We start from the raw sequence: 25376 nt of genomic DNA, 5'->3' as shown, positions 1-25376 counted from the left end.
CAACAAAATGACAGAAGTTTCCTATAAAACCTGTGACAATTCCTCCCCTGGTTCTCACACAAGTCAAACTTTTTGGATTCCCTGGCTCTGAAGCATGGAGAGGAGCACCACCTCCCCAGGAACATCCCTGGCACCACGAGGACCTCTGCATTTCCCATTTTGTTGTGCTCTGTGTGCCCCTTGGCCCTTCTGAACACAGAGATACTACCACAAACAAATAATGGAGAATGATCATTTCCCCATGAGATCCATGTGAAATTCTCTATATCCAAAAGGACTTATAATTCAAGGGGGGAAAAATATTAAAAACTAATTCTGTGGTACTGAAATTGGCTCAAACCAGCCCCTTTAAAATAAACAAGAAAACTTCCCTAAGCACTGTAGATTAGTTGGCTTTTCCCCAATGAGCTCTGATTGAAAATCAAAGGCAGATGTGAGCAGAAGAGCAGCAGTTCCAGCTCTCCCAGCAGCGCCTGTTGCTGGCAAACTCCCCAAACCTCCCAGACTGGTACTGGCTGAGTCCTGCAGAGCTGGTGTGGCAATTCCATGGCCAGAGCCTTCCTGCTGCCCCTGCAGCCCCCAGAGCAGGGACTGAGGCTCAGGACTCACAGGAAAGCTTCGTTTCCTTCCATCTGAGGGGTTTGTGTGCAGCTCAGCGTGAGGAGCCAAGGGATTCATCCAGGATGGGGAAATCCTCCTGCTCAGGGCAGAGAGGCTCCAGCAGCCCAAAGTGCAACTGCAACACATGGGGAGGACAAGAGCACCCAGCAGCTCTAAACTCCTTTAAAAAAGAACTGGAGAAGAAAGAGAGAGTGTGATGATAAAAGAGTTTTTGTGCTGTGCTGGCAGAGGAGCAGAATTGATGATGTGATGAGTCAGTTCCCTCTCCAGCATTAACAACCCTCAACATGCCTCTTCCAAAAGCAGCCTCTGTTCAAGATCCCTGCCTCCAACATCATCTGTGGGACAAGGATCTGTCTTCTCTCAAACTTGGCTCTTCTTCTGGGGGAAGACAAAACCACCATGGCACCATGACAGATGGTTCCAGGGCTGAGGTCTGCCTGAGAGCTGCCTGGCTTCTGGGCAAGAGAGAACACTCTGTGTCAAAGCACATCTCATGTGAATGACCCTATTTACAGCACGAGGTTCAGCCTATTCTAGCTTGCCCTACCCAGAAATTCTAAGAGAATTGAATATTGAAAATGAGATCCACTTCCACGTGCAAAACTCAGGTTTTTTTTCTTTGGAAGTTCATACCACTGGGTCCAACACTCCCCTGCACTCCCAAACACACCCTTTCTCGTGCAGGATGCCTGCAGTGCCTGTCACACAAATGACACATTGTCTCTTGGCAAAAGATGTGCAAAATGAGCTTTGACTCAGAGAGCTGCTCCCCAACAGCAGTAAAAATTCCCCTTGAAGTGTCCTACAAAAGCACAGTGAGAAGGTAACTCCTAATTAATTCTCTCTGGAGAGTGAGAAGTTGGAATATCTGCAATATTGGGTAGCAGTGTGTGAGTCTGCAATAACAGAGCTTCTGAAGCATTAGTGTTATTCATTTTTTCCTTTTCTCTACAACAAAATAATCTGAGAAGAGCAATGCCATTAAAGTAGAGAAGGTGGAAATAAGATCCTTGCTAGGAAACCATTCACCAGCATGGCCACAGATACAAGATCAGCTCTGCTTCATGACTCATCTCTGAATCTATAACTATTTAAATACTCAAACACTTTGGATTTTATGTGGTCACAATAAATAGCAACAGGCAATTGAATTCACATCCTCAATGTGCAGTTCTTGGTTAAGGGAAGCTCTCCACCTCACCATCTGCTCTCTCTTCCCCCTTTCTCTTATTCCTGCATCGCCTTGGATTTCTCCCTCCTTTTCCTCCCAAGAGCACAGAACCCTGAGAAGCACTCCCAACACTGCAGAACCATCTTGGAGGAAATGAGGAAATAGTCCATGAATTTTTACAGCAGCAGCTTTCACACTCTTTGCACTCTCTCAGACTCTTTTCACCTGCAGAGCCATGCAGAGCTGAGTTTTCAGCCTTTCCTGTTGCCAGAAGGGCTTCAGTGCTAAACCCAAACCCTGCAGTTCCTCTGGGGCTGCCTGAGCAGGAGCCACTTGCCAGCTCCTCCTGCACGGCTGTGACCCCATGCAGGACCCTGAGGTGCTTCTCTTCAGCATTCTTACCTGTTCCTGCAGGACCCTGAGGTCCTTTCTGCAGCATCCACCAGTTCTCACCTTTCCCTTAGGACCATGAGCACCCATCCAGCCCAGCAGCTCCATTCATCTCCCAAAAGGGTGCATCCAGCTGGAAGCACCTGCAGCACTCCTGGTGTCCCTGTGGGAGAAGGTGTGGGAATTTGGATCAGCCAGGAGCTGTTTTGGCACTGAACCTTATCGGTCACACCACCTGGGCACATCCCCACCTCAGGGAGCACACAGCCTGTTGTTCCCGTGCTGTTCTCCGAGGGGTTTGGGACATCTGCACTGCATTACAGCCTTCTCGAGAAATGTTGTCTACATTAAGTACAAGTATTTAATTAGCACTTCATTTAGAGCATGTGGTACAGCTCACAGCTCCGACTGGGGCCAGGGATGATTTTCAGGGGTGGGTGGGAAGCAGGGGGTGATGCCAGGAGAGCAGAGCAGCTCCAGAGCTCACGGAGTGTGCAGGGAGCCTGCCCTGCCCTGCCCTGGCATGGGAGAGAAACACCCACAGCTCACCGGTGCCACTAGGACATGGCATCCCTGCTCTTTTGTCACCCAGGGGTGTCCCCGGCCCATCGGGAGGAGCTGCTCCCGTTCCCAGTCTCCAGGAGCAGATCCATCCATCCTGCCCCGTTTGTCACCCAGTCTCCAGGAGCAGATCCATCCATCCCTGCCCCGTTTGTCACCCAGTCTCCAGGAGCAGATCTCCAGGAGCAGATCCATCCATCCTGCCCCGTTTGTCACCCAGTCTCCAGGAGCAGATCCATCCTCCCTGCCCCGTTTGTCACCCAGTCTCCAGGAGCAGATCCATCCATCCATCCCTCCATCCTGCCCGGAGCCAGCAGGGCTCAGCGCCAGTCCCGCCTCGCCCCGGGGAAGCCCCGGTGATTCAGACAGCCCGTGAGTCACCGAGGAGAGGCTGAGGGCTGCTGGCCAAGCAGGACACTGGGGCTCTGCGGTGTCCCCAGGCAGCAGCACATCCCCCACACAGACTCCCCACTCCCCCATTCCCACCTGCACCCCTTGTTCCCAATCATTTTACAAACCAACCCCTCCAGGAACATTTAAAGCACTTGCCCATGATTCTGTTGGCTCCTGCAAGGACTGGAGATTCGAGTGTCCACACTGCCCTAAATATTCCCCCTTGGAAGGAGAGCCAAAGACTCCAGTGTGAGTTTCTTGCCAAGGCTGAGAGCAAATCAAAAGGCATCTCCCAGCCAGAGGAGCAGAGTCACTGCCCAGAGCTCTGCAGATCAGCTCTGCCTTTCACACCTCTCCAGCTGAACTCTCAATCTGCCCAGCCTCGGGGTTCTGCATCTGCTTGAATCCCCAAATCCAGCTCCTTCTGTACCTACAAAAACACAAACAAAAATCCCTTGGCACATGTAGCAAATATACTATAATATGATCAGAATAAATCTCTACCAGACAAGACCAAGAAGCTGTGGTTTTGTGGGGTTTTATACTCAAATGCACACACATCTATCTACTCATGTACGTAGAGGTATTTAAATACAGCTATTTGTATATATATGATAAAAACTCTTCCTTGGCAGTACCTAAATCTGCTATTAAAGTCAACAGGACTGTGAGGAATGCACACATAAAATCCCTGATTGTCACTTTTCTGGTTTATGTGCAGTGTCTCCCCAATTCCATCCTGCAGCAATATCCTGTGCTATCTCTTTGCAAGAGCTCTCCCTGCTGCAAGTGGCACCAGTGATCTACTTTTCACATTTAATTCCGTTAGCATATTTATTTCAAGTGTCACACTCCACCAGAATATGGCCATTATCATCCAGTTATCACTGGGGACAGCAAATAACAGTTCAGGGACAAACAGCACTGCTGTCGTTTGATGTGAGAGTCACACACAAAATAGAAATGTTAAATGGATGGAAGGGAACACACAACTCTGGGATAGATTTCTGAGCTCCAAAGTGCTGTCTTGTCCCTCCAGACCCTTGTAAATATTCTCTCTCCATCTTTTTGTGAGTACTGGGAGGTCACAGCTGGGTCACCCCAGGCTGAGCAATCCCAATTCTCCAGGACAGCTCTCTGGGGTCTCATTGCAAATTAAAAGTTTGGTCCCAGCTGGACAAAATGCAAATGCAAAAAGTGCTTGTCCTGCTCTTTGCAGTGCCTGTGGTACATGTGTGCCACAGGGAAAGCAGCTGGGAAAGGCTGAATTTGCTTTCCAGCATGACCTAATTCCCACTGTGTGCACTCTGGGAAAAGCAGCTGCTCAGCTCCAGCCCCACAGAGCTCAGGCTGAGCTGAGAGAGGCTGAGCAGCTCTGAGCACCTCTGGCTGCTCCTGCCTGCTGCAGGACACAGAGCTCAGTGCTGGCCAGAGCAGCACCTGGAGCCTCTGCTGGGGAAGCAGAGATGAGGGAAGTGGAGAGAAGGACCAAGGATCTCATGGGGAAGAAACTCGGATTTACATTGTCCGAGGAAACAGAAACAGGACATGGTGAGGAGACAGGAAAGACATCTTGGGCTGTGATTCTGCTGGCTCTCCTCCTCCTCTCTGCATATTCCCTGGAAGTTTTCCTTGTGGCACAAACTGCTTCATGTGCATCTTGTTTACTTTTGGCCTGGATCACTTCCTTTGGAGCCAGCCCAGCCCCTGTTGGGAACATCAGATAAATCTGGCTTCATTTGAAACTCCCTTTTGGAAGGGGCAGGGCTGTCCTTGTCAACATGTCAGATTAGGAATGCTCCATTTGGTTTAATGGGGCTGGCTTTTGGTTTAATCCAAAAGACTCCAAAGGACTCCATAAACTTCCATTGTAATTTATGCTCCAAAGCTTGCAGTCTTCAGAACTACAGATTCCCTCCTCCTTTCCTTTCTTTCTTTTTAATTTTTTTTATTATTATTATTTTTTGAGGTAGTGGCTTCCTTTTTAATTTGTTTTCTTTTGCTGTACATCAGATCGATTGTATCCACCAGAGATGCTCCATTTATTGTGGAGTAAGGAAGGGTTTTTATCAGTCTGTAAACAATACAATTTTTATAACCTACAACATTTAAAAATGCGTCACAGAATGAAGGGAAAGTGAGGAGCAAAACATTACAGAAGGGTGTCTGAAATCACTCCAGTAACAAGTGGGATCAGGTTGATTTCTCCTAACACAGACTTCTCAGGTGTTACTGGCAAGAGATTTCAGACATACTGGAAGAGCCACTTCTGGAAAGTCTCTGCAGTTGTTATTGGTTATTCTCTTACCTCCTAGATGGATGAACTCCTCCATTGCTAAAGGAGATAAATGGGACACTTAAAAGCATCTTTTACATCAGTAACTGGTAGAGTTCTCTGAGCTGTCTCTTCATGGCAGGCAAAGTGTTCTAAATAGGGAATGAATCAGAGAGGTTCTGGATTTTTGAGAGGATAACTGTGGGTTTAGTGCTGAGCTGGCACTCAGAACATCTGCGTTTCAATCCCATCTCTGGCAGCCACACAGCCATTGTGTGGCTCTGAATGAGTGAGTGTCTGCCATCCCCAGCCCATGGAACAGGATCATGACATTTCCTCACACTCCCCTTTGCTCTGTCTGATCCACTTAGGTGACAAATCCATCAGCCCCGAGCTGTCCTTGCACAGCTGCTGGACCTGGGCAGCTCAGCACTCAGAGTCAGCAGGGTTTGGCCAGCAGAAAATGTTCTCCAGAGATTGTTCAACCCTCCTGGAGGAGTTTAAAGGTTGGAAGGGACCTCATTCCAGCCCTGTGCAGGGACAGGGACACCTCCTCCCAGCCCTGTGCAGCCTGGCCTTGGGCCCTTGCAGGATCCAGGGGCAGAAGGGATGCTGAGAAAGCTCAGCACACAGAGAACATTCCCCATAGGCTCAGAGCTGGCACAAATAAAGCTGTCAGGCATTTGCAATATTTCTCAGCTATTTAAAATGTGAATATTCATCAATCTTGCAAACCAGAGCCTAATTAGAATCATAAATTACTGTTTCAGTCTAGATCAGAGCAGCAGTTTGTGCTCTGAAGCTCGTGTCACCCAGAGGAGCTCCAGTGACACCTCGTGTGTCCCTGGCTCAGAAATGAGGCACCAAACACAACTCAGGTTTTACCCTCTACAAGGCATGAAGGGGCAAAACCAAATTCCCAAGCTGGATGGCTAAAATACATCTTTTTACCCCAAAAAAAGCCTTTGAAAAGGAGGCTGAGCCCCTTCCAATGGGGCTCCAATTGTTTCTATTTGGATTTTAATTAGATAAAAGACTTCCTATTTTAGCCTGGTTTTAGTATAAAAATAGCACCAGGGTAAGAACCAAACCTAAATCTGTTCTATTTGTGTTAACAACAGGTCTAATTTCAGGCTGCCTCTTTCCTGCACTACATTTTTCTATATTTCCTTTTGAGAGCTGTCCAAGATCATAGCCTTGAATCCAAAACTTTTACATTCCTTGTAGGTCCAGGATCAAATCCCAAGGATCAAATAATTTCCTGGAATTTAAGGGTCTCTACAATAGATCAAATATACATTTAAGAAAAAACTCTTTGGATTATTTAATGTGTGTGTTTCTTTTAAGAATATGCAAATTTGAAGAGGAAATCTGAAATAATAACAACTTAGAGTGAGGCATCAATTAAACATCAGCTATTTTAAAATTTATATAAACTATTTATATATTTCCAAACAGTGCATCACTGCTGCTGATATTGTAAAGAAAGCCAAGGGAGTAATTCTCCAGGAAGCTGGGCAGTTAAATGAGTAAATGAGCTTTACTTGGAGTAGGAAAGGAGAAATGGAAATTCAGTGCATTTGAATTTCAGTATATCTGGGCTTCATAATTAGGTCCTTCAACACTGAGAAAGCAATAAGGAGCTGAAAAAGCAAGAAAACTTCTCCTTCCCATTTCTGCACACAAATGAGGTGTGAGAGGCTGAGTGCTGTGAGCTCCAAACCTCTGACAGACTCTTTGATGAGAAACAAGCACTTGGGTTCACTGACTTTGGGGAAAATTCCCTCAGTCCATAAAAGGCTAATTTTAATTGTCACTCATGCCTGTGAGAATTCATGGCTTCTCCTCCTGATGCACCCAAAGTATTTCAAGACAGCTTTTAACTAATAATTTTAAGCTGCTGTTTTTATAGCTTTTCAATTGAATTTCAGGTTTTATTCAAAAGCAGTTTTGCACCAACTGGAAGTGAAACCAGGTGTCCTGTAAATAACAGATGCTTTTCAGCATTTCTAACCTAATAAAAACAGAAAACCTGCTCATCTGAATGAATGTCTACTGAGTTACAGAACAGTTTGAACATTTATCTATCAGGTCTCCTCCCTGAGAGTAGAGTTTATAGAGCAGAATAAATCCAACACACAAAAGTCAACATTTACTGAGAAAGTATTTTAAAAGAGCAAACGCAAAACAGCTTTGAATCTGTTCTTCAGCTCTGATGTTTCTGACGGTTGATAAAGATCATGACTTTTAGTTGTCATTTAAATAACTTCAATCAATTCCCCTCAAATATTTCCCTTTCCCTGAGGCAAACAGGGCAGAGGCTGCTGAACCTCTGCTGCAGCACAGCTGGCAAAGCTCCGTGCTGGGCTGGAGGACAACAGGAATTCTATAACTTATTTCTGTTTCTCCTCAGCTCAGGAAGTGGAGAGCTCAGAAAATGCCATTTTCCTTCACACCACGAGAGGGGAGCCTTTTCCTTCTGTAACTTAGAGAAAATCTCTCCAACTGCTCAGCACATGGAAAGCATTGGGAGAGGGAAAATCAACTCCTTGGATTTAGCAGGGAAGTTTGGCATCATTCCCAAAGTCAGTAAATACATACATCCAGTCAATTAAAAACACCCCAGCCAACTTATAACCACACTAATTATTTATATATGCGTGCTGAAGACACTTTGTTCCAGGGCTTTGACATGAAATGTGGATTTCTATAGGAGCCTCAGCACTTCTCCTCCCTCACACGAGGCCTGTGTGGAGTTGGGGTTGATTTTTGGGGAATCCCAGGGTGTCTGCTGAAAGGCCACAGAGTCCCCAGTCAAACCCCAGTGACAAAGGACAGCCTTGCTGCAGGCTGGCAGCTCATGAATCGTGGGCTGGAATGTCATGTCTGCTGTTAAATCAGCAGTTGATCTGCTTGTTCTCATTGGCCTGGCCAGGTGAATTATTGGTGATGAGATCTGCAGGGGATTTGCTCCTGCTGGCGTGAAGGAGTTGGGTCAGGGGGGTGACAGAAAGCTCTGCTGGCTGCAGGGAGCTGGACAGGAGCTCTGCTGGCCACCAGCACAGGGACACTCCTGAGCCAAGGCCAGCAGCCCTGGGGAGGCCCTGGGGCTGATTCTGGCAGCACAAACCAGCAAATCCCAAACCTGGAGCCCAGGATGTGAGGTGGCTCTGCAGAGGAGCTGCTGGCAAAGGAAGGTGCATGTCCAGCACAGGCTCAGCCCCAAACACATGGTTCTCCCTCCTCCACTGCCCCTCTGTCCTGAGGCTCTGGGCTCAGAGAGCAGCTCTGCTGCCACATTTGATAAGCTCAGCACAAAACAGAGAACCCAGCAGGACTCAGTGGGATTTTCACCTTTCACTCTGCTCTGAGCCAGGCTGCTCTCCCCAGGGCAGGGATCCAGCACCCCAAAGATCCCCAGCAGAGCCTGGCTGGAGCTGTGAGCTTCCAGGTGATGCTGTCCTGTCTGAGCCAGAGCCCATTCCCTGCTCACACTCACCTGCAGAGCCCCCGGCAGGCTGCTGTGCTGGTGAAACAGCTGAGATCCCAGATTTTCCCTTGCTGGAAGCTCAGGAACATAAATCCTGGCAATGACTTTGTCCCAGCCAGTGCCAGCTCAGCTGCTCCTTCACCTCTCCCAGCCCTTGCTGGATTCCGGTTGTCCCCTCAGCACAGCATCATTTTTATGGAGCACAGACAGGCACATCCTGGCTCTCACTGCCCTCTCAGGGTACCATCCATGGCCCTGGGCATCAGGACACAAACCCTGCTTCTGGGCTCTCAGAACTCATGGATCAAAGCTCACCCTAGGAAGGACCACTTTTTACTATCAACATATTTTGTTGTCAGAGAAGAAAGTGCATGTAATAAAAAAATCTTCCCTTGAAACAGGTCCTTGGAAGAGCAAAATAATTGAGATCATGCACTTTATTTATCACCAGAAAGGGATGAGATTTTAAAGCTGTTTTGTTCTTCTTTACAGTTACTGTCAATTCTGACCTTTCTGTGCAACTCATCAGCAGCCTCTCATTTCTCCTTCTTTAAATAACGGGAAAGAAGCAATGAATTTTAACAAAGACTTCTTATGCCTCAGTGAGTCTCAGAAGTCTGAGTTAAAGTTTTCTTAGCACTAAGAAAACCCAAAGAGCTTCAAACTGTTTGAAAAAAGAGTTCTCACCTTCGCCACTGATCAGCCTTTATTTGCTCAATATTCTTGCTTCATTGCCCACAGGTTCTCCAGTCATCGGGGTAGAAAGCACCTGATAGAAAAGTAAAACAGAATATGAAAGAATTAATAACAAGAATTAATTATCTACCCATAACAAGTTGGGTAGATACTGAAAACTTTATGTTTGTCTTTCCTCCCCAAGCAAAGCAATCTGAGAACTTCAGTTGGTGTAAAAACCCACAAGCAAAGCTGCCTCTCCCTCTTTGGTCACCTCAAGAAAATAAAAATCCCATTAAGGCTCTGCTTTGTCACTTTTACTATCAGGTCAGAAATTCCTGTTTCTAACAATACTTCACTGTATTCACCAGTTTCTGCCTGCAGCTCTAACTGGAACCAGGCACAAAACAAACAAAACTCTTTGGCACTAGCAGAGATTTGTGGGGTGGGAGAAACTGCCCACCCTCGGAGAGGAACAAAGGAAATCTCATTAATATCCATGTCTGCAGGGAGGCAGAGGGTTCTGTTTCTTTGGATTTAGTAATTAATCTCGTTTTATTACTTTCATTAGTATTGTCATCCATGCTTCTGCTACTTTATACTTTACCAAGTTAATTAATGCTAAAGATTAAAATGCAGCCACCTAAAACATCCTACCAAGATTCAAGCTGAAAAAACCCAGAATTCTAGAAATAAAGTTGTGTGAAAGAATCAGCTCTGAAAGAACTGGGTGAGCAACTTTCCTGGCTGTCAGGAGCTGATCTTCAGCAAGGTCTGTGATCTCATCCCATTTCTCAGAGATCTCCATGCAATGAATGTTAAGGCAGCAAATGTTTTGGGGCTTCTGAAAGCTCATAAAAACAAAGGTTTATAATCTTAATACTGAGATCTCAACCTTCAGACATCAAAAATGATGAGATGAGTGGTTAAATGAGGATAAACCTCTCTACTGCACTTAGAACCCAGTTGTACACCTGGGAAGAGCCAGATGAGAATTTCTGAGGCTGTTCTGGAAGAACTCACCAGGCTTTGAGATTTACTGAAACACAACAGGCCAGAGCTGCTTGAGGGGCTGGGGGGAAAGAAGGACATAAAATATGCAGGGGGGAGTGCTAAATGCATAAATTGGCATATTTGTATCTATTTCCATTCTTTTCATATTTCTGAATTAATTTGGTCTTCATAAAAAAGTAATGGCAACCTCAGGGGAGCTGCAGAGCATTGCAGGCCATGGCACAGAGTGGAATCCCAGACTGGTTTGGGTTGGAAGGGACACTAAATCCCATCCAGTGCCACCCCTGCCATTCAGGGACACCTCCCACTGTCCCAGGCTGCTCCAAGCCCCAATGTCCAGCCTGGCCTTGGACACCTCAGGGATCCAGGGGCACCACAGCTTCTCTGTCACCCTGTGCCAGGGCCTGAGCATCCTCACAGGGAGGAATTCCTTCCAGTCTCTGAGCTAAAGCTCCTCTCTGTCACACTGAGCCATGTCCCTGTCCTGTCCCTGTGCTTCCTTGGTTTATAATTCCCAGCAGTGGCAGGGACAGGGAGCTGGGATGGACTCTGGAGCCTGGCTGGCAGCAGAGCCTCTTCATTAGGAGAAGAGGGATGTGGAACGGCTCAGAGTACTTAACTCCAATTAACTGATTAGCTGGAGGTAAAATCTGAGCAAACACGAGGCTGTTTGACGTCTGCAAGTCAAAGACTGCCAGCTGTCTCTGTTTGGAGTACAGAGACTGTCTGGGCTTTCTGTTTGGTGCAGGATTTGGGGTGGCTGAGGAGCTCTGTGCTCAGCCTGGCCAGGACAGCTGTCACACCAAAGGGACAGCAGCTCTGGGGTGCCAAATGCCCACCTTGGGGTGACCTGTGTGCCTGAGGGGGTGCATGGCTCCAGGGAAGAGCTGGAAGAGGAAAACACGTGGCTGGTGCTGGTAACTGATGGGGAGTGATTGCTCTGGCAGGGAATTGTTAGCATTAAAAACAACATCAGCTCACTGCTCAGAGAGGAGGTTCCATCCACAGCTCAAACAGCTCCACACACTGGTGCCAATTATTATGGATATTTTCAAGAGCAGGACGATTTCACAGCTCTGTGACACCATTTGGCTGCCAGGCTGCCAGCAGCAGAGCTCCAGGCACAGCCCAGCCTGGCACTGCCAACCACTGCCCTCCTTGCTGGTTGGACCTCCAACCCCATGGCTGCACCAGAACTGAGGCTTGGCTGACACTGCCACTGTCAGTTCTGATTCCTACATTTTTCTGTAAAATTTACTGTCTTGTTTCACTGCTTTACCTCACATGACACTTGTGCTTTTCTTTCCCTGTGCTCTTTTAACAGCACTATTGATTCAAATGGATGCAATAAATCGTTTTCAAAGGAGCACATTCCTTTTTAAGATCAAATCAGAACACTCAGCCAAGTTAATTGTCTTAAAAGGTGTGCTTAGGATCGGTGGAGAAAAGTTTCTTTTTTGGATCAGATTCTGATCACAGATTTAATGAGACTTGCATGGATGAGACAGGACAAATCTGGCCTTTAATATTTACAGTTCTGCAATAAACCTCAGCAATTAGTTTTTAAATAGCAGTAGCAATGAGCACACTGTTACTTGCTGTGAAAGCTTCAAACCTTTAACACAGGACAGCTTTCCAATAAAAATAATTTTTAGACTTTGATAGACAAAAACATAAATAAAATACTGAAAATATCTTCCTGCAGAAAACATAAATGTTATTTATCCCAAGCCATCCTGTGCCCAAAACACATGATGTCCATATGTTTCAGACTATTTCCACAGATATTTCAAGTCTATATACAGGCTTCATTAGATTACTGGGCTGACAGGGACACAAGATGTCCATGGTATAGAAAAAAAGGCCAGAAAAGAGCTTATCCTGCCTCTAACTAAATAATTGACACCAGAAAAACAGCCACTGCAGTGATGCAGCAGATATTGAAAGGACAACAATCCCAGGAAGAGAAACAATTTCCAAACCATCCTGCTTAGCTGGGAAGCAAAGCCATTCAGAGCTCAGAAAATCATGTTCTGGGCAACAAATGCAACCTGTAAAACAGGAATACTGCAAACTCTCAAAGAGCTGGAGTGTTTCAATGCCAGATGCCAGGACAGCTCTTCATTTTCCCTCTGACAGTCCCCAGCAGGAAAGGCTTCTAAAGAGGCCAAGTCAGGGTTCAGAAAAATTGGTTTTGGGAACATTCCTGTTGGCCAAAGTCATTAAACCTGCACAGACCTGCCAGCACAGCCTCTGTCAAACACTCACAGCAGCAATTCCTCCACTGAACACCTCTTCAAGCACAAAATAATTTACATTACAGCTCTCATATTAATACTGCAGCATTGGAACCTGACCTGCTGTCAGCTGAAGGTCCTGGGAAGGCAGCAGTGCAGGAGCAATTCTCACTGTGTGCTGGTGCTGCTGCAGCCAGTGGGAATGCTCAGCACTCCCTGAGCTCTGCCTGCCACCTGCTCAGCTTAGCCTCTGGGCAAACCTCACTCCCAAACAGTGCTGCTCCTCAGAGATTCCTGTGGCTGAAGGTGCCCAGAAGGACAAGAGGAATTTGATTTCCTAATTCAAAGAAAAGCTCCTTAGCAATTGCATCCCAGTGCAGCCCAAAGGGCACTGCTCAGCTGGCCACAGAACTCACAGTTTGCAGTGATCCCTGCAGGGAGCACAACACTCTGCCTTTGGGCTGAACATATAAACACCTTTATTTTTGATCTGAAGGAACAGAGGGTGAAGGTGTTTGGAGAAAATATTCTCCCCTGCTCTGGCAATCCAGTTTGCTGTCAGACTGATCTAGGGAGGGCTGGGCAGGGCTGGCTGCAGGACATCATTCTCCTTGCCCTGCCTCACGCCCACCCCGGGGTGGCTGAATTACAAAATCTCCCATTGGTTATAAATTTCTACCTCCTGGTTTTTCTGTGCCTCTCTGTAGTGCATAGGAGCATTTTAATGTGTGCAATCCTTAAATGTCAGCGTAATGGGAAGCAGATGAGTCTTTTATGACAGCAATTTTTCTTTCATTTTTCCTGCTAAAACTATGCAGCGGGAATAAAAAAAGATTTAGATGGTGAAAAGTGTGGCTTAGATCAGACATCACAATAATTGTGGCTGTAGCCACGTGAGGCACATCAGTGCATTAAGGCAGTAGCTTCCCTTCAGAACATTCTGATGCAAACTGAATTTGTGGAGCTCAATGAGAATTGCTCGTTAGCATTGCCCAGCCCTCTGCTAATCAGGCTTTGTTATGGACACAGTTTTGGGCTGCTCAGCTCTCCCTGGGCACTGCATGGACAGCAGGGCTGAGGGACACTGCTGACCAGACACAACACACCCCAGGGAGGAAAATCAAATGGGGAGGAAAAGCCATTTTTATCCTGTTCTCCTACGTCACTTCCAGAATTCTGTACATGCCACTTGCTGAGCCTGCAGAAGGAGCCAGGGATTTAATGAGCATTTGAAAGTTAAATAATTTGTAAATGTGACTGTTCTGAAGCCTCTGTTTGCAGAGAGCCAAAAAAGGGATGTCTCTGTATGCACAGGAAGCTGAACCAGTCCACACTTCCCAAAAATCTCTTCAGGAACTCCTGGAAATGCCAATTGAGCCAGACAGGTTTGGGAAGGTCACAGACTCAGGATATGTTTTGTTCCAGCTGCTAGAGGATGGAGATATCTGAAATCAACTGAGACCAACTCCCTCCTGCACTAGTAGATGAAATAGATTTTCTTTGAAAACAACTTTTCAAACATTTATCACACTGTTAGTCAACTGTAGTATATAAAGTCTTTAGGTGTTTCTCCTGCCAGGCTGAGGCAGCACAGAGCTCACACTTTAAAGCAAAATTATAAGTAAGAGCATTAAAAGAAAAAAACCCACACAAGTAATAGGAAAAGAACCAGCAACCTTTCAGCAGGTGAGACTGATTTGTAGGATCAGTTTTGTTTCCAAAGCTCACTGCCTTTTCAGCAACATGAGGTGAAATGATCCAATAATTATCTTTAGCTTTCCTCCATGCCCAGAAAGAGATTTGTTATGAAATTACAACTTTTGAGAAGGACCAGCCAGGAGCTGCTTTGTCCATGCACTGCATGGGGGAGAACCTGCTCAGAGCCCCAGCCTGGCAAAAACTCACCTTTTTATTGCTCTTTTTACTCAAGAGATCTCACAAACCCCTTCAGGAGGTTGGTTTAAGCCCCTTAGGTAATTTCTAAAGCAGTTGTAATTAAAAATCTGCCTGGAACTGAACAAATCAGCATCAGTCCTTCAGGCTTCGAGGAGAGCAGGACTCCTCCATGGTTTGATAATTGGAAGATGGCTGATAAAGAAAAAGTCAGGAAGTTGAATAGATGATCTGTTCAACATAGCATATTTTTAATTTACCCTGCCTTGTTTGTGACTAAGATCTTTACAGTGCTGAGCCACCTAATGCTGCAGCATTATTCACTTGCACAATTGGAACAAAGCAGCAAACAGTTCAAATTAATTCCGTATAAAGCCAGAACAAATTGTGTCATTTGCAATGCAAATGGGATTTCAAGCTTCATTAACATCTTCTTTAGGGTCTGGTGCCTCAGCAGTAGGACAGAGTGATGCTTCCCAAGCTCCAAGATGTGTGCCAAGCACCCTGACACCCCTAAATTCCTTCTGTGGGGAAGGAGACAGAGGAACACAACAAGTAACAAAAGCCACCAGTGGTGACAGAACTTGCTTTGGTCCAGTTTGAAAGGTTAACTTTCATTCTAGTGCAGTAAATTCCTGATGCACCCAAACATTGCCAGTTATTCTGCCTTTGCTTAAATAGCTTCAGATCACAGCAGTGAACAGGGATGAAAATGGGAATTAATTTCCTCAAAAACAGCCCAGACCCCTGTGAGCTTCCTTTTTCTCTCAGGACTGAAAATGAAATCAGATTGTGAGATAAAACCTTTGTATGAATGGAGATGTGAGATAAGAGCTCCAGGATTTCACTGTTCTGCTTCCTCCTGTGGTGCTTCCAGCAGAACCCAAATGCTGCTGCATGGTGTGGGAGAGCAGGGAGTGAGGGAAGCCCCAGGTCTGGTGGCAGGGACAAGCTGTGCCCATGGCAGGTCACCAGGACAGCTCACTCTGCATAGGCAGGTGACTCCATGGGAGGACACTGCTGGCTGTGTCATCTGTCATCCTTTTGATACTGAGCAACTTAATGGAAGAGATGGGAACAAACCACTGATAGACAGTTTGGAAATAAAGATTTAAAGGCTGCTGGCAGAGGAAACTCCTCTGGTTGAGTTGGTTTGTGGATTCAAGCTGATGCAATTACACCTGAGCAGCCTTTCTGGAGAGTAACTGATGTATAAACTCTGCAATTGGGATATTTTCCTGCACTTTTTAAACGTTATTTGTGTAAATGAAGAAGTCTTCCCTTGCAAGCAAATCCCAAGGGAGGCTGAGTGGGTCTGGGAATGCCAGATTGTGATGGAGTGGCCACGAGGGGTCCTGCTCAACCCAAAATGGTCTGCAGCTCGCTCAGCTAAATGTGACAGCATGCAAATGCAAACATGCACACAGGCTGGGTACATGGATGCATAGGCTAAATTTAGGGAATGCAAATATCCATCTGATTCATCTGCCCAACGAGTGCCAGAGCAGGAATAAATCAGTGCATTGGCTCAGGCCACAGCAGCTCTGGGTTAGCCCAAACACCAACCGTGCCCAGCACAGCACAGCTGAGCAAACAGCCTGAGCTGGGCAGGCTGGGCCAGCAGACACCTCAGTTCCTGCTCTGTGATGTGCCTGACCCTGCCCTGCTCACAGACACTGACCTCCTGCTCTGTGCTCTGTGCTCAGCCTGACCCTGCCCTGCTTATGGACACTGCATTCCTGCTCTGTGCTCAGCCTGACCCTGCCCTGCTCACGGACACTGACCTCCTGCTCTGTGCTCTGTGCTCAGCCTGACCCTGCCCTGCTCATGGACACTGACCTCCTGCTCTGTGCTCTGCCTGACCCTGCCCTGCTCACGGACACTGACCTCCTGCTCTGTGCTCTGCCTGACAGCACAGGGGACAGCAGAGAGGGCACAAACCCTGCCAGCACAGCACAGGGGACAGCAGAGAGGGCACAAACCCTGCTGGTACAGCACAGGGGACAGCAGAGAGGGGACAGACCCTGCTGGGACAGCACAGGGGACAGCAGAGAGGGCACAGACCCTGCCAGGACAGCACAGGGGACAGCAGAGAGGGGACAGACCCTGCTGGGACAGCACAGGGGACAGCAGAGAGGGCACAAACCCTGCCAGGACAGCACACTGCCAGCACAGAGGGTGCACACCCTGCCAGGACAGCACAGGGGCCAGCAGTGCCCAGCCAAGGCAGCTCCTCCAGTGGAGGCAGCTGCAGCGAGGCTGAAGCACTCCAATAAAATGTTGGTTGCACAGCCCACCAGGGGCATTTGGGGAAATCAAGCCCAAATTCCATGAGCACATCAATCCATGCCCTTACACGAGCTGGACTTGGAGCAGCAGGCCTGGAGCTGGGAGCTGCTCTGGGCCCTTTAACCATCCACTCTGCCAAAGAGCTACCCAGGATTTTTTCTCTCGGAGAACTGCAGAAAGCTGAGAGGTCGGGGGAGATGAGTGGCAGAGCCCTGGGTGTGAGGGGCTGTGAAGGCACTGCAGTCACTCACTGCTCCCTCCAGCCCACCAGAAATCTTGCTCTGACAGGTAGAGCAGAACAGCCTTACTCAGCTCCTGTTTTGCTCTTTGAGTCATATCTCTATTTTCCTGACAAAAGCAGCTTTTCCACCTTCTCAGCGCTGCAGGAGCAGCCCAGGGAGCAACTCCCCCTGCATGCAGCACCGACATGCAGCACACCTTGCACTGCCACAAGCTTGTTCTGAAGAATGGCAGATGCAGATAAATAAAACCAGCTGGGAGAAAAAGAAAGTCCTGATGTCTCATGTGAGACTCGACCCTTACCTCTCATTTGAGAGGTTTCCTTTAAATCAACACGAGGCCTTCCCAAATGCACACATGCCATTGCTCTGAAAACTTCTATAATCATATCTTGTGAACAAACATGAGTCATGAACAAAATTCTGAAAGCAAAAAAGGCTTCAAAATTAATCTACGTAATCATCACATTACCCTCAGTGCTGCCTAAATCCTTCCTATAACTCACTTTGGCATTTTACTGATGGAGATAAGGAACATAAAGAGTCCAAGTGGCCAAGCTGCCTTAGGCTATGAGGAGATTATGGAAGGAGAAAAACAAACCATTACTGAGGGTCAGCAGAAAATGATCCAGTGACCTGTGGGCAGGGAGAGGTGGAGAAAGCAGGGGAAACTGAATCTCCTTTTTCCCCTGGAAAATGTTTGATACTGAAGCATCCAGACCCAGGGGCTGCAGGAGGTGGGGGTGTGGGGAATCAAAGTTCTGCCATTCTCCTGTCATTTATTTGTCCAAGGAAGCACAGGATGTACAGGCAGGAGAACAAGGAAAGGATGGGAATTGTTAATGCTGGAAGCACAGCCCCAGAGCTGGAGGTGGGGAGCTGCAAGGCCTGCAGAGAACAGGGCAGAAACCTGAGATTCAGGAGCTGCTGCTGCAGCACAGCCACCTTGCAGTGCTGTTCTGATAGGAAACAAGGTCCCTCATCCATCTCTCCTGACTCCCAGAAAGCATCAATGTGAACACAACTCCAGCCTCTGTGAAGTCCCATGGAAACAGGTCACCATTTTTCTGTCATGTTATACCTAAAAGGCATTATACATATATTTATTTCCATCTGCTTTATAGCCTTCATCACCATAGTAACTTATCCTTCTGTCAATGCTCCACGATATCTTCCTGCACTCGGGAGAGGGAAAATACAGTTTCCCTTATCAGCACTCAAGGTTACTGCACCATCCTCACAAGTGATTTCAAGAGCACATCCTGCTTGAGATCTCCTTGCCAAATCCTGTGCTGCTGGTGGTGCCTGCTGATTACCTGGGCAGAGGAAACTCCTCCAGCAGGGCAGCAGAAATGAGGCTGCTCTGGGCACAGGAAACAGCATTATTAATCTGGCATTCAGCTCCATCTCATGCCAAATCAACTGCTCAGAATATTGGGTTCTGTTCTGGTGCTTAAACTAAAAAGAAAAAGGCAAGATAGAGAATATGAGTCCAAAAAGAGGCTGCAGGCACCAGTTGCTGCATCTAATCACTGAAAGCTGTGGCTCCATGAATACATTTCTGATTATGTTTCAGTTTTTCATTATTAAAAATGGGCTGCAGTTGATTCATAGTTTTGCTGCAATCAGCTGAAACCCAATTACCATCACAGCACAAACCACTTCTGAGGCAGACTGAGGCTGCAGGGAGAAATCCCACTGTATTCCCAACGCACTCCTCCTCCCCAGGGGCAAACAGCTCATTTGGTTGGGAATTTTCTGCACAACTTTGGACAGAGGAAAGTCTGCAATGTCTGGGCTTCTCCGTGGAGCTGGATTTTTCCTTCCCAGAGAACTTGGCCCGTTATCCCAGCATCACCAGAGCACTAATCCTTCCTGGCAGGAGGCAGCTTTTCCGGGGCTCCTGCAGAGCCACCCACAGCCCAGCCCACACCCACCGAGCCAAATCCTCATCCCTCCTGCCTTCCTCTCCTCTTTCAAGTCAAACCTGTTCTCACAAGCTCACCGATTTTCATTAGAAACACCGTGGGGTATCAGCAGGGTGGGGAACAACGTTGATATTTTTGCCAGACGTTCAGCAGGAGCAGCAGGAGCAATAATGGCTTGTCACTCTGCCCATCCCTTTTCCTTCCCTCCCTCCAACCTGTCACTTTGCTTTGGGATTGCCCACGCAAAGAACCAGGAAATTACTTCCATTTTCCCTGAATATTAGGCAATTTATCCATGCTTGTATCTTTGGTGAATTCTTCCTACAGAATTACAGTGCAAAGGGTGTTGGTAAAGTTGTAAAAGCAGTGTGGCAAGAATCCACAAATCATTACACCAACCCTGTGATCTACCTCTAATTAGAGGCAATTTGCATCTGCTACACGTATATGTTTATGCCAAAATGCAGCTCAGGTGAAGAAAGAAGATAGATCTGTGCATCAGTTCAGGTTCACGATGCAGCAGGGGGAAGAGGGAACAGCAGAAGGGTTAGCAGGGAAGGGGCAGGAGAGAAAAGCCACACTTCATGTTCCTGTCCTTCTTCAGAGGTTGTCAGTGAAGTCACATCTCCATTGGCAACATCACAATCGTCGCCACAGCAACAAATGTGATGCTGCAGATTGCTGAAATATCTATTTTTGAAAAGGTAGGAGGAAAACACAAATGTGGAGCATGTAGGGGTTGAACAGCCACACAACTCTAATGACTATAATGGGAGCTGCATAAAAATACTGAGAGAGGAGATGAGCAAATCACCCTCTGAAATTTCTTCCTGGACCCCTCAGCATCTCAGGCAAAGACAGCAAAGTCCTGGGGCAGCAGAATTCCCCTTGATCCTCATGGCATCCCTGGCTCTGCTGGGTGTTCCTGGTCCCAGCAAGGCAAGGGAGGAGCTGGGAACAGAGTCCCTGTGTGACCCTCAGTGTGACAGGGACCTGAGCAAAGCACAGCCAGGGTTTTACACTGAGCTAAAGTGCAATTACTCATGAGAAAAAGGACCTTAAAAGGACCTAAAAAGGTTTTGCATCCATAAAACATAAAGGGATTAAAGTGAAAGGAAATTTATTTCCCAAGTCTAATCTAGATGTAGCCACAGGCTGTAGGGAGCATTGCCCTTGGGTTCCTTCAGCTAAAACTCCTAGGAAGTATCTGCTGTGCTTTGTGCCGTCCAAGGTTACAGAAACCTCTCAGGTTAGCAGTTCTTGGAAATGTTTCTGACACTTTGGACAGAAATCTTAGAGAAGAACTCTTCAAATGCAAGGGAGTGTGAATCCAAACTCTCTGTGACAGACCTTGTGCTAAACCTTCCTGCTCAGGTCAGGGCTCTGAGCTGCTGAGATCCTCCAGCTTCTCCTTGGAGAGACCTCTTGTCTCATCCCTGAGGGAATGGCCTCAGCTCCAAACAGGACTGTTGGGGTGCCAGAGTTTTGGTGGATTGTTGGTGATAATTGCCAAAGACCCCAAAGGCTTGGGAAATGAGAGTGTGGGGTGAGAACAGACTTGGGCAAGTGGTGACCTGCAGTGCCTCCAGATCCCTTCCAGCACATTCCAGCCAACACTGCAATTCCCTGCCTTTGTGAACTGCAACTTGGAATCAAATTTATGCAAAACAGAACCCCAAGAAGATAAAAAAGCTGTGTTTAAACTTCATATAGGAGATACAGTGCTGTAAATATTTTTAATTGGTGCTGTGAGTTATGTTTGATGCTGCTTTTGCTGTATGGTTTGAGATCAGTAGTTTATCACTGGCTGATGGTTTCCACTGAATGCACACTAACAAGAAGCAGGATATGAGAGCACCATAAATAGTGTAGAATAAATGGGAATACTTTTCTCTCCACAAATAATATATCTTTCTTTAAAATGAGTCTCTCTCCTCTGGCATGACAACAGAATTTGATTGTCTTTGGTCTGTTTGGGAAAAAAAACCCAACCCTCAGAAAATGCCAATTTCTCAAAAAACAGAGTAATGTATCAATTTTTTAAAAGGGATTGCCTAGAAACATTTTAGACCCTGGGAGGACTTCCAGAGAATTCAGGGCTTGTGCCACGTTTGCTCTGCTGCCCAGGGCTGTCTGGACACAGATCTAGACTCCTTTTCTCCCTGCAGCATCCTACTGGGGTGTCCACACTTTGGCAGAGCAGTTGGGTCTCCCTCAAAGCCTTGAAAGGCTTCAGCCTCACCCACAGCACAGCCCAAACGTTTTTTGTGCTGCAACAAAAATATTTTTTTGCGATGGGAAATCAATTTCCTTCCCAACTCCATTTTTAAACAGCAAGTCAGAACAAACCCACCTACTGTTTCCTTCATGCTCTTAAAGGCTTCTCTTCCTCTGCATCTTGTAAGGACTGCAATTCAGGCTTGAACAAGAGATGAGAAGCACCAAGGAGTGGCACAGGACTGCTCTGCTCTGCCAGCTGGGCCTGCTAGGGGAGGCAAGGCAGGGAGAGATAAACCACCCCAGAAGTGATCTCTGCACCACATTTTGGATCCAACTGCAAGCAGGAGGGTGAGGTCACCCCCTCAGTCAGCCCAGGGTGCAAAGAGATTTTTCTCCCTTCCTGACAACTGATATTTAGAGATCTACATCCCTCCTGGCAACATTATTTTATCTCTTATATTTATATTGATAACAGAACATTAGCATGCACAAGTGCAATTAATATTTTATTATTTTCCTATCTCATAAAATATAGAAATTTAAATCACCAAGGAATTAGAGGAATGAAAGGAGCATTATGTTGAAGCAGTTCCATAATGTGGTTTGCATCATGTAATGGGACATGTTTAATGCAGTTTTACACAGCAGTCTTTCATCATTTGCATTTGCCTCTGGCTTAATAAACTGTGCCATTCTGTGGAGGTTTGTTACGGTTGGATATAAACGTTTCCCAGGCAGCATCCCCATGAATCACACCTGCAGCACGGAAATTGCCACTCTGCGTTTTCATACATCACTTGCACGCTTCTGCCTCTCAGCCTGCAGGGTTAGCATTTCACTCAGGATTGTGCCAAGTGCTCCAGGGGGAATGGCCAGCCAGGACAGCAGAGTGGGAGATGCTGGGAGCTTCCAGCCTCACCCTAGCCCAGGAGTGCTGGGGAGGATGGTGGGGCTCTGACATCCATCCTGTTGTACTGACATATCAAAGTGCCCTTCTCCTCTTTATGGAAGGAAGTCAAAGAGTCACAGAGCTGGGAAATCACCACCAGCACTGCAGGGACAGTGAGCATGGAGAGCAGCAGGGAGCAGAGCTCCTGCAGATGGCTCAGCTGGGAGGTCACAGCTCCCAGGGATCCCTCTCCTCCAGGCAGGACTCCCAGGGGCAGAGAAATCCCCAAGGAGCCCCATTGGAGTGTCCATCCAAGCAGCTTCTCCTGGAGACCAGCAGGAGCTCAGCCCACACTCAGCTCTGTTGACTCAATGTGTATTTTTAAGTCTACAACCACGGGCAGATTTCGCAAGACAGGAATTTGCTGTACATATTAGGAAGTTGTCGAGCAGCAGCAACCTTCCCACAGCCCTGCCCTGGGGATGGCAGAGCTGCGAGCTGGGAATGCTCAGTGTGGCCCTTCCTGACCATTCCCAACCCTTCCTGACCATTCCCAACCATTTCCAGCCATTCCCAACCCTTCCTGACCATTCCAGACCATTCCCAGCTATTCCCAACCCTTCCTGACCATTCCCAACCCTTCCCAGGGCAGTGTCCCTGGTGTCTCCAGCAGCTGAGGAACAGGACAGCCTGGAAAGAGGCTGAACAACTAAACCTCCATCCAGGACATCATGGGGATGGAACTTTAGGACAGGAGATGTGCAGAGTCTGAGCACTCCTGGCCAAGGGAAGGAAAGAAGTCAAGAATGGCAGCAAGAAATGGGCAGAAATAAATCTGTGCTTTTAGTCTATTTACACCTCTGTTTTCCACTGCAAACATGAATTCAAGACATACAGGGAGTATTAGGTTTAGTATCCAATAAAACAAGAATAAACATTATGGGGATTTTTTTAAAAAATCACCTTTCACAGGCATTTTTATGCAGGCAGAGTTTCTGATGTATGGAGGTTCACTTTAAAAGATTGCAAGTACAGAGATCTCTGATCTCTTTCATCTTTTTTCATTAAAAATCAGCAGTTGAGCAGGGTTGAAAGTTCTCCAGGATTTTATTAAATTGGGCAATGCCAAAGGAGAAATAACAAATAATGTTCACAAGGATGAAGTTTTGCTCTCATTATAAACTTCACACTCTCCTCTCAATGCTGGGTTTGCATTCTGCCCCTCTGGCACTTTCTGGCTCCTGTTCATTTTGAAGTTCTTAGTCTTAATTTAAATCCAGATGCAGTGTAATTGTTGTTATGCCCTATCATATACAAATCTTGTTTGAGAGTTGATTTTTTTTTTTACTTGGCATGCCTAGGAATGGCTTTCATAAATTCTACCTAAAATGTTCTTCATACTTAAATAACAGAGTTACAAAGTCAGCATAATGGCAGCACAAGAGGGTGAGAGAAAGAAAGAAAAAAAAGGAAATTAAACAGGTAATAAAAGAGATTTTCAGATGTGATTTGGAATCAAAAGAAGTGCCAGGAAGGCATTTCAGTGGAAGGGAACTAACTCCATGTGTTAGACATTGCAGAGGAGAAGGTTCTGGAATAAATATCACAGCAGGCAAATATCCACTAGCTCTACAAAAAAGCAGCAGGGCCAGGGTAGTTTGGGATGAAAGAAGTGCCCAGAGAAGGATGTGGCTGCATCCCTGTGGCATTGCCACCATGGAAGGGGCATGGGGAGTGGGGGAGAAAGTCTTTGGTCTCAGTTAGGCACCAAAACTCATGGGAAGTGTCCTTAGATCCAACTAATCCTCCATCCAGGACATGTGGGGATGGAAATTTAGGACAGGAGATGTGCACAGTCTGAGCACTCCTGGCCAAGGGAAGGAAAGAAGTCAAGGATGGCAGCAAGAAATGGGCAGAAATAAATCTGTGCTTTTAGTCTAATTACACTCAGCAGTTGCAGGAATGGCTTCCATTCACTGCAAACCTCATTTCATTCCAAATAAAAATTCCTTATAAAAGATAAACTCCAGCTGCAGCATCAACACAGGCACAGCCTCTCAAGGTGTGAGAGGGAGGAGGCCAGAGGAAAAAAAAAAATGGTACTTCTGTAACACTTCCATTCCTGCAATCACTGCAGTTAATTCCTGAGTCCCTTAATCAAACCTCATCAGGAAAACAGAGCTGATGAAATCAGAAGAAATATTGCCTGAATAACTCTTGAGACAGGCTTGGAGATTTTTGCAGCATTATTAAAAATGATGGGCAAATTCTGATCAGCTTCTAATAATATCAGGTATAATAATCTACATGGTTTTAATCCTTACAAAAACCAAATTTTTGGCACTTATAGGATTAAATATTTCATACAATTGAAGAGGAAAATGGACTCTGGCCCTACACAGAGTATTCTGGCCCTTTCCAGAATTCTCTTGGGAACAAATGTTCTTATGGAGTTTTATGAATTTTCTGCTTCCAGATGCATTGGAAGCACAGATTTTTCTATGGTCAGAGAATCTCCCCTTCCAGCCTGGGTAGAAATTAGGATTCACAGAAAAACGTGGAAATAATTAAAGTAGGGGAAAAAGCTACTCATGTTTTAATTTCATGCTCAGGTTCATTCAGAGTTGAAGATGAAGGGATGAGTCATCAGTTCTTATTTTACTCCAACCCAACCCCTGGAGAGTGTTAGATTACATGGAGCTGCAGGCTGGGCTCTGGCAAGAACCCTCTGGCATGTTGGCTGCCATCTCTCTGATCCCTCATCTCTGGGGTTGAACCCAAAATTCAGCAGCCCCAAGCAGAGGTCACACTCTGCCCAAAGAATGGCTCTGGGACACAAAGGGCTCAGAGTTTGGGATTTGGGGTTATTGGTTGTGACAACACAGGAAGCACTTTCAGCAACACCTGATGGCAAAAGAAAGAGCTGCTTGTCTGCCTCACCAGCCCTTTCCCCTCCCTTGGTGACACCAGGACCTCAGGGGAGACAGGAAACTCCTGGGTGTTGCTTCAAACAGGATTAGCAACAATTTCTCAAGTTCAGAGTGACCTTTCCTAAAATCCTGATTTTCTGGCAAAAGCACTTGTAAAT

General features: G+C 46.6%; 1 long non-coding RNA gene across 4 annotated transcripts in view; it reads right to left on the bottom strand.

The window, feature by feature from the left end:
* Positions 1–3276: 3276 nt before the first annotated feature.
* The window catches only part of LOC146428515 (uncharacterized), a 68652-nt gene continuing 46552 nt past the window's right edge, over positions 3277–25376 (bottom strand). For 3 of the 4 annotated variants that reach the window (XR_014855938.1, XR_014855939.1, XR_014855940.1), the window contains exons 5-6: positions 9592–9673; positions 3277–3569 (exon numbers count right to left, since the gene is read on the bottom strand). This is a non-coding gene — a long non-coding RNA (uncharacterized LOC146428515). Of the gene's footprint in view, positions 3570–5447; positions 5567–9591; positions 9674–25376 lie in introns of all 4 variants that reach the window. The other variant, XR_014855941.1, reaches the window with a different exon arrangement.

This window comes from Lichenostomus cassidix, chromosome 20, assembly GCF_008360975.1.
Source record: "Lichenostomus cassidix isolate B80296 chromosome 20, HeHo_3.0, whole genome shotgun sequence".
NCBI classification, from domain to species: Eukaryota; Metazoa; Chordata; class Aves; order Passeriformes; family Meliphagidae; genus Lichenostomus; species Lichenostomus cassidix.
The sequence above is the reverse complement of the archived record's forward strand: the minus strand, read 5'-3'. Positions and strand labels throughout refer to the sequence as shown.